Here is a 9,565-nt window from a genome sequence, read left to right on the forward strand (position 1 = left end):
GGACCAGGCAGAGGGAACCCGCTGGGGGCACACAGTTAAGTATAGCCCCCAGGGAGAGAGGGACATGGCTGGGTAGTACCCTGGCACTGCCCCTTGACACTCTGACACTTACCCAAATACCTGGCACCTCCTCTGTGTCCACAGAGGGGGAGAGGAGAAAACCATTTCCCCATATCTGTGGGAGGGGTTCCTCATGTACGTGTGGGGGGTCTACATGTGCGTTGAGGTGGTTTCTGTTTTTAAATGAGAGATCAGGGTGCCCATTAAAAAGGACATCCCAATCTTGGGATTCCCAGCATTCCTGGATTCCTGGCCTTGCCCCTCCCCCACTCCACATGACTGTGTGCACCATGTCTGCAGACTTGTTCTGCACAGAGTACTGCATAATGTAGTGAGAATAGCCAGCTCTGCAACTGGCGAGCTGTACACCGGTTTCCTTGCCTCAGCCAGCACTCTGTGGAGAAAACAGAAAACCCCCACTAATCTTTTATAGTTTATTTTTTTTTCCCTATAGCTTTGTTCACCATATCACTTATGTAGTAAAACGTTGTGCCTCTTCTGAGTTAAGCAGCACACCACAGTTAGTCTTTGACCTGGTTGTACTTCTCCTCAAGCTCTGCATTATGATTCTATAATTTATGGATCCGATTCACCTACCAAGACGCACACATTTTTTGGCGCATTGGGTTAGGAGATACACATGTCGGCCATTCCCATGCATGTGCGTCTCCCACAACTGGAGAGCAGGCGCAGTCGGGACTACACTGGAAACCGACAGAAAGACAAGGTAAGTGATTTTAATTTGATTTTAATCTATTTTAAATGTCACTATTGCACCTGGCACGGAACTTGCTGGACCCAATAGCATCGCCCACCCCTCGAAGAGTATTTCACACTGGTGGGGTTTAGAGTAGCTCCCCACATTCAGGGAATTAGTAGGAGACCCTGCTGGAGTGAAGGGGGACAATCAGGACCCCCAGGAGGTTGGATGGTAGGGGGTGGTGCCTCCTGGGCATGGGTACCCTGGCAATGCCAGCCTGTACCTTCAGCACTGCCTAAAGGGCAAAGTGCCCATACCCAAAGAACACCTTGGCACTGCCAAACAAGCATTGGGCAATACCAAAGGGGTGGGACTTAGGGGACAAGGCCAAGGGAACATATCATGGGGGCTGGGCCTATTGTGGGCAGGGCCTGGGGGCAATTGCTGGGGTGACCCGCTGCCACTCCGCAGAAAGAATCGATTGGTGCTGGAAGGAGACCAGCCATCAGGTTGGGTTGTGGGGGGTGGTCTGCCAGGGCGGTCTGCCTCATGGGGGAGGTCTGCCGGGAGTGGGGGGAGCCAGTGATCGAGCTGGATAGTAAACTGTAGTCTGACAAATAGGGGCCATTGCACATGGACAAGGCCTTGAACTGTCAGTCTCTGGCGTGAATAGGCCCCACCCCCTGAGCTTTTAATGATATTCATGATTGTGACCTCTGCAGCGCACAGAGTGTGGGAGATTTGAGCCTGACTCCATTTTTCTTGTCAATTCAGCACTTTGAATTATTTTGGGCGAATCGGACCCTTTATTTCTCTATCAGCCATTGTCTTCCACCAGTTTCTCAGTTCTGCTTGGCTTTTTGCATTTTGTATTTACTCTTTTAAATACTCCAGCATTTCTCGCTGTTTTATTCTTGGTCTCCAGTAAGTCATTCCCTGACTGTGATAGTGTTAAGCTGCATCTGCTCTCCACCAATTTGCTGTCTGAACTCAGCACCGTCACTCTTTTGGTTTTCAAGTTCTTCTATTTGAAACATGTGCTGTTGAAGTTTTGACCCTGGATTTAGGTTCTCCCACTTGGATGCCTCCTCTGCTAATTGTACAGCTCTTCCATATGCTTTTTGTTCAACATGCCCTGTAAAGTCCTGTTCAGCCTCCAGTTTTTCCAGGCCAGCAGCTTTATTCCCTAGTTCTAATTTTTCATGTTGGAGTGCTGTAAGTTCCTGGAAATCTTCTTTGGCTGCTTGTACTTTCCAAATTAGCACTCTTTCCCTTTCTGGCATGAGCTCTTCATGTCTTTCAATATTGGCTGTGAGAATTTCAATATTTGACAGCAACCCATTGACTTGACTTTGCACATTATTTCTCTTAATGATGGAATTTACCCAGTTTGTGACTCTGACAATCACTTTCCTGCTTTAAATGGGGGGTGCTTTTCAATGGGTATACTGCCTTCAATCTTCAATGACACCTACTTTATCTGATGGTTTGCTGAGATCACAATTGTCTAACCCCAGGATAATAGGATCAGCTATTTCCCTGGCATAGCACATGCAGTTAATATCTTTTTCTTTGTGTTGCTTTGATTTGCTCAGTCGTAGCTGTCGAATCTCAGTTCCCTGTATCCTGTTAGCATGAGGCGGTTCAGTTCCAAAGCATTTTTTACCTGGGTAGCCATTTTCTTTCAAATTTTCTGGAAAGATCATCTGGCACAGTCTGTGCTCTGGTATCAAACTTCTGTTTCAGATTTATAATTGTGGGCGTATTTCTCACCTTTTCCCTGATATGAATGATTGTGTGAATGTCTTTTCTCTGGGAACAGTCATATCTCAATGTTTCTGTGTCTATTATAACTTCAAACACATCAACATCATCTTCCAGGATAGGGATGTTTTGATTTCTTTTCCTTGTCATTTGCCCTGCTTCTCTGTCTCTGGTAACTCTTTTAGCATCTTGTTTCTTTGTCCTGCACATCATTTCCCAGTTTGGGTTTTCCACAAGTTCCTCAGTTTGGTCCAATATCTGGGGCATTTCCTTCTGTCTGTGAGCTTGTCCACTCCTCTCACACACTACTTTCTCACTGTCTGGTGTGTACTCTTTTAATGCTGATTCACTGCATCAACCCTGCTGCCTTTCCCTTGATATAAATGAAGGTTAGTCATTTGGATAATCAGAATCTTCATCTGTCTATTCATGGGTCTTCATGTGCTCTCTGGCAGTGTCAACAACCTTTGAAATTATGAGCTTGTCATTTTTAATTATAACTTTTTGTACAACAGAATATACAGAGCCCTAAAGGGCAGATCTCCCAGCCTTTCATCTGTTTCAATGAGTTTACACTTGCCAGGCAAATTCCTCAATCTCATTAAGAAATTATCATCAGGCTCACCAGGTTCCTGCCTCAAGCTTTGAAATTCATATCAGTGGATCCAATGGTTTGAATTTAGCTGGAGATATGTAATGAATTTCTCAAAATAATTGTTTGGATTTTTACTGCCATCCTCACTGATCTCTAGCTATTAAATAAATCCTTTCTCTCCTGCCTGTAGAAAGGCTCACACACGTCTCTTCATTAGTGCCTTTCAGAAAACTATTGAATGTCAAACTGCACTTCTGTTTCAACTTCTGAAATATCTCGAGGATATCACCATTCCTACCTGGAGCTGTACATTCATTGCTATGGGTGCAGCCATTCCATTTTCATGCAATTTGCTCAGTTTTTACAAAGAACAAAGAACAGTACAGCACAGAACAGGCCCTTTGACCCTCCAAGTCTGCGCCGCTCATGCACCCAACTACACCATTCATTTGTATCCCTCTATTCCTAGTCTTTTCTTGTGGCTATCTAGATAAGTCTTAAATGATCCCAGCGTGTCCGCCTCAACCACCTTGCTTGGCAGTCCATTCCAGGCCCCCACCATCCTCTGTGTAAAATATGTTCCCCTGACATCTGTGTTGAACCTTGCCCCCCTCATCTTGAACTTGTGACCCCTGGTGTTCGTCACCTCCAACCTGGGAAAAAGCTTCCCACTGTTCACCCTATCTATACCCTTCATAATCTTATACACCTCTATTAGGCCGCCTCTCATCCTCCTTCTTTCCAAGGAGAACAACCCCAGTTTACCCAATCTCTCCTCATAGCTAAGACCCTCCATACCAGACAACATGCTGGTAAACCTTTTCTATACTCTCTCCAAAGCCTCCACGTCCTTCTGGTAGTGTGGCGACCAGAACTGGACGCAGTATCCAAATGTGGCCTAACCAACGTTCTATATAGCTGCAACATCATATGCCAACTTTTATACTCTATGCCCCGTCCAATAAAGGCAAGCATGCCATATGCCTTCTTTACCACCCTCTCCACCTGTGCTGCCACCTTTAAGGATCTGTGGACTTGCACACCCAGGTCCCTCTGTGTGTCTATACTCCCGATGGCTCTGCCATTTATTGTACAGCTCCCCCCTACATTAAATCTGCCAAAATGCATCACTTTGCATTTATCTGGATTAAATTCCATCTTCCATTTTGTCTCTCTGAAACTAAATAACTTGACTTCTCTCAGTATGATTCAACATAAGTTCATTTATAATATGTTACGGAATCCATTTATTCTGTGTGCTACGTAAATCTGTCGTGTTTGGAGACTGTAACATGTTCCACTGCTTATTATATTTGGTCCTGCCTAGAAACAAGGGGTTTTTTTTTGATGCCGACATTTTGGAGGGACAACATGCCTCCTAAAGATGACAAGAAGAAGAAAGATGGTGGTAAAGGACGCAAAAAGGTTGACGATCCAGTAAACACAACTGGAGGCAAGGCCAAAAAGAAGAAGTGGTCAAAAGGAAAAGTGAGAGACAAGCTGAACAACTTGATTCTGTTTGACAAAGCCACGTATGATAAACTGTTGAAAGAGGCCCCAAACTCATCACGCCTGCAGTTGTCTCTTAAAGACTAAATTCAGAGGTTCCCTGGCTAGGGCTGCCCTGCAGGAGCTGCTTGCGAAAGGTATGATCGAGCTGGTGTGCAAACACAGAGCACAGGTTATCTACACGCGAAACACCAGGGGAGGGGATGCACCTGCCGCTGCAGATGATTCTTAAACAGATTCTGGAATGGATTCCAACTGAAGTTATTTAGACACAACTGTAAAATAAAACTGTTGTACTGCAAAAAAAAGCAACAAGGGCGGAACCCCTTAAAGTGTTAAATAGGTCATCAGATCAATTCAAGGATCAGTGAACAGTTGCTTTTTAGTCAGTCAGACAGCAAGGGATGCAGATGAGGGACAAAGATAAAAGGGACAGAAATAAGTCCCAATTAAGTTAAAAGAAAGGCGCAGAGACAGGCTCCAATTAGAGAAAGGGATGAGGGGAGAAGTCTCTCAGAGAAATGGGCTAAAGAGAAGACCAGAAGATCCACAAAGGCAACTGTAGTTTGGAGGTCTGTGCTGCAGGCCACTGGGGCAAAAGTACCCATTGCGGTGATGCTCTGCTTTCCACAGCCAAAGACCTGAAATTGTGTTGTGCTTGTAAATTGATGTTTGAGTGTACTGGGGAATGTAATCTTGGAGGTGAGACTGAAACCTGGCAAATTGAACCATCTTTGAAGGTGCCCAAGTTAGGCCAACCTTTGGAGAGAATTCCAGGGTGGAATCTTCGAATGCGGAGACTGAAAACCCTCACAAGGATGATAAAGCTTCAGTGGGATTAGTTGGTTCCCAATGTGACAAATCCCTGACTGAGTTGTTGAAAAATCCATGGAACTTATTCTGCTGTGTGGTGTGTTCAACCACAATTTGCCTGTTAATTCAGATTTACCTTATACTTACCCTGAATGTTGGAGTATACGATAAATATTTTAATTTTTTTTAACTTGTAGAATATAGTTTATTTTGGTTTGTTAAAAGTCCATGGAATCCACTTGGCAAGCATCTTGAATCACAAACTTTGTCTAGTTTAAACCAAACATTATTGGTTCCTGACCGGGTCTCACCAACAACTTGGGATCTGGCCAATGATCGGAATAAACGTTTGGGTTTTACTCATAGATACTTGCTGCAACTATATGTGTTGTGGTTCCCAGAAAGTTCAAAATAGTCACACTTTTATGTGCAAATAATGGAACTTCATTGAATGTATTTCTCAGATTGCACCATGTGCTATGCACTGATACATTGTAACTCCAGTACATAGACTATAGCACAGTAATCAGTGATGTGGCACAGTGATGTGGAGTAATTTGGTATACACACACATTAATGTATAGCCCTGAATGTTTCGACTGTTCAGCATGCACACACAGTGTGTGTGACCTGGTAGTGGGTGTGAAATGCACTTCCAGCCCTGGAATACGATTCCACACTGGTGGACTAATTACCAGGCCACCAGCATGAAACACACACTATGAAAGGTTGAGCATTTCCTGGGAGGATGGGAAGAGAGCGGGTGAGAAAAGGGAGGGTGCGGGTTAGTACTTCTATTGTGCTGCCTCGGGCTCAGCCACTGCAGAGCTGTCTCAGGGAGTTGTGGACCTGTGAAAAATAAATAGCAATGGAGAAAGTATGCAAAGAGTGTCCAAGCAGCACATTAAAACACAAATCCTCAGTCCTCAGACTACTGTTCAAATTTTATTTCAATTCTGACATTAAACTTCACCTTGGACTGAAGTTGCAGAGAGAAAGTAAAAAGCTGCCCAGCAACCATAAACGGGTCATGTAAAATTACCTTCATTTGGCCCCTTAAGGGGCTACAATGACTGCTTGATTGCCAGCGGTTCCACTTCTGATGCTTGAACATTCCCACTAAGTGCAGTATTGCTGGAGTGCACCATAATGTCGGGATGCGCACCTGACATCTTCTCACACGATTTCACTCGATTTCGAGTCAGGCACCCGCCCAAGCAACCTAAAATTCCAAAATCACATTGGAATAATACAACAGTAAAACATTTACTACAGCACATATAAAACAATTGGCAGATTTAGACATTATTAAAGTACAATACAGCAACCGAGAGGATTTTAAGATGTCATAAATAACAAGAAGAAATATTCCATAGTGTATACATGTTTCCTGAGTATCAGCATTTTATTGTGGTTGTTAACAGCTTCTTACCTGTATGTCAATTTTCTTGAATAGTGCATACACAACTTTATTATCCATGAAAGTGGAAATTCCGTGTAAATTATTTGTGCTCTAAGCTGTATCACAGCATCATGGAGTCATACATGTTGATTGTAATCAACAGCCTGATATCAGCCTTGAACACTGTGAAACGTTGTGTGGACAAATACATCCCAGTAATTGTTTACACAACTCGGGACTGACAGGAATGGCATGAGTTGTGGAAAAGCCCATCCTTGCAATTAAGACAATGTACAAATTAGTGTAAAGTACCTGTGTTCAATTCTATTGTTCTAAACCACCACATGTCAGGCAAGAACTCATGTGCAGGTATTACTTGCTGGTTTGCAGATGATTCATCAACACTTCATTAGGCAAACAAATGATCACTTTTGACTTGTGAAATAAAATAATAAGTGTATTTAATCAATAAAGAAAAACCAACAATAGCACATTAGAGCTTATCTTTTTCCATTTTATCAGAATGCAGCTTTAGCCATGACTGCATGAGGCTGTGTGTCAGAATATCTGGGATAGCGTGGGATTTGTTGAGGGAGAGCTGACTCAAAGCTTTGATACTGACAATTAACTTTAGGTTCTTTCATTCCCTCGTAATGATTACTATGATACCTCAGGTCTGATCCTCTCCTTTACCCTTAGGGTAATCACACTAAGAAACAAGAATACAAAAAATAGGAATAGAGTAGGTCATATCGCCCACTGAGCCCGCTCCAACGTTCAGTACAATCATGGATGATCTTGGGCTTCAACTCCATTTGCCCACCTCTCCCTTCATTTCCTGAGTCACCAAAAATCTGTCCATCCCAGCCTTAAAGTCTCAACAAAGAAATGAAACCAGATGGACCAGCTGGCATCGACCTAGGTGCTGGGAAAGACAACGGCAAAACAAACAACCTGCTTACGAACATCTGGGGGCTGGTACCAAAATTGGGAGAGCTGACTCACAGACTATTCAAGCAACAGCCTAATACAGTAATTCTTATGGAATCATACCTTATAGATAACACACCAGACACCACCATTACAGACCCAGCAGAGGTGGTGGCACAGTGGTATACAGTCAGGAGGGAGTTGCCCTGGGAATCCTTAACATTGACTCTGGACCCCATGAAGTCTCATGGCTTCAGGTTAAACATGGGCAAGGAAATCTCTTACTGGTTACCACAAACAGTCCTTCTTCAGCTGATGAATCAGTATTTCTCCATGTTGAACAACACTTGGAGGAAGCACTGAGGGTGGTAAGGGCACTAAATGTACCCTGGATGGGGGATTTCAATGTCCACCACCAAGAGTGGCTCAGCAGCAGCACTACTGATCAAGCTGGTCGGGTCCTAAAGAATATAACAGCTAGACTGGGTCTGCAGCAGGTGGTGAAGGAACCAACAAGAGGGAATAACATTCTTGACCTCATCCTTACCAATCTGCCAGCTGCAGATGCATCTGAACATGACAGTATCGGTAAGAGTGACCACCGCACAGTCCTTGTGGAGACAAAGTCCCACCCTCACATCATGTTGTGTGGCACTATCACCGTGCTAAACGGGACAGATTTCGAACTGATCTAGCAGCTCAAGTCTGGGCATCCATGATGCGCTGTGGGCCATCAACAGCAGTGGAATTGTACACCAGCACAATCTGTAACCTCATGGCCTGGCATATCCTGCACTCAACTATTACCATCAAACCAGGGGATCATCTCTGGTTCAATGGAGAGTGCAGGCTGGCATCCCAGGAGCAGCACCAGGTATACCTAAAAATGAGCTGTCAACCTGGTGAAGCTACCAAACAGGATTACTTGCATGCCAAATGGCAAAAATAGCAAGTGATAGACAGAGCTAAGTGATCCCACAACCAATGGATCAGATCTAAGCTCTGCAGCCCTTCCACATCCAGTTGTGAATGGTGATGAACAATTAAACAACTCACTGGAGGAGGAGGCTCTGCAAATATCCCCATCCCCAATGATGGAGGAGCCCAGCAGATCAGTGCAAAAGGCATTCACAGCAATCTTCAGCCAGAAGTGCCGAGTGGATGATCCATGTCAGTCTCCTCCACTGGTCCCCAGCATCTCAGATGCCAGTCCCTAGTCAATTTGATTCACTCCACATGATATCAAGGAACGGTTGGAGGCACTGGATATCGCAAAGGCAATGGGCCCTGATAACACTCCGGCAATAGTACTGAAGATTTGTGTTCCAGAACTTGCCACTACACTAGCCGAGCTCTTCCAGTACAGTTACAATACTGGTACCAACCCAACAATGTGGAAAATTTCCCAGGTATGTCCTGTACACAAAAAGCAGGACAAATCCAACCTGCCCAATTACCGCCCAATCAGTCTACTATCGATCATCAGTAAAGTGATGGAAGGGGTCATCAACAGTGCTATAAAGCAGCAGCTGCTCAGCAATAACCTGCTCAGTGACTCCCAGTTTGGGTTTTGCCAGGTCACTCAGCTCCTGACCTCATTACAGTCTTGGTTCAAACATGGACAAAAGAGCTGAATTCCAGAGGTGAGGTGAGAGCAACAGCCTTTGACATCAAGGCCACATTCGACTGAGTGTGGCATCAAGGAGCCCTTGAAGCTGGAATCAATGCATATCAGCTGGTTGGAGTCATACCTGGTACATAGGAAGATGGTTGTGGTTGTGGAGGGTCAGTC

The 9,565-nt window shown here is 44.4% G+C and overlaps 1 pseudogene; it reads left to right on the plus strand.

Annotated features, from left to right (window-relative positions):
* Window positions 1-4,489: 4,489 nt before the first annotated feature.
* LOC145360737 (small ribosomal subunit protein eS25 pseudogene) lies at window positions 4,490-4,892 on the plus strand (annotated as a pseudogene).
* The last annotated feature ends 4,673 nt before the right edge of the window (window positions 4,893-9,565 follow it).

Source organism: Carcharhinus amblyrhynchos, chromosome 2 (genome assembly GCF_965287045.1).
Source record: "Carcharhinus amblyrhynchos chromosome 2, sCarAmb.v2.hapA, whole genome shotgun sequence".
Classification (NCBI taxonomy): Eukaryota; Metazoa; Chordata; class Chondrichthyes; order Carcharhiniformes; family Carcharhinidae; genus Carcharhinus; species Carcharhinus amblyrhynchos.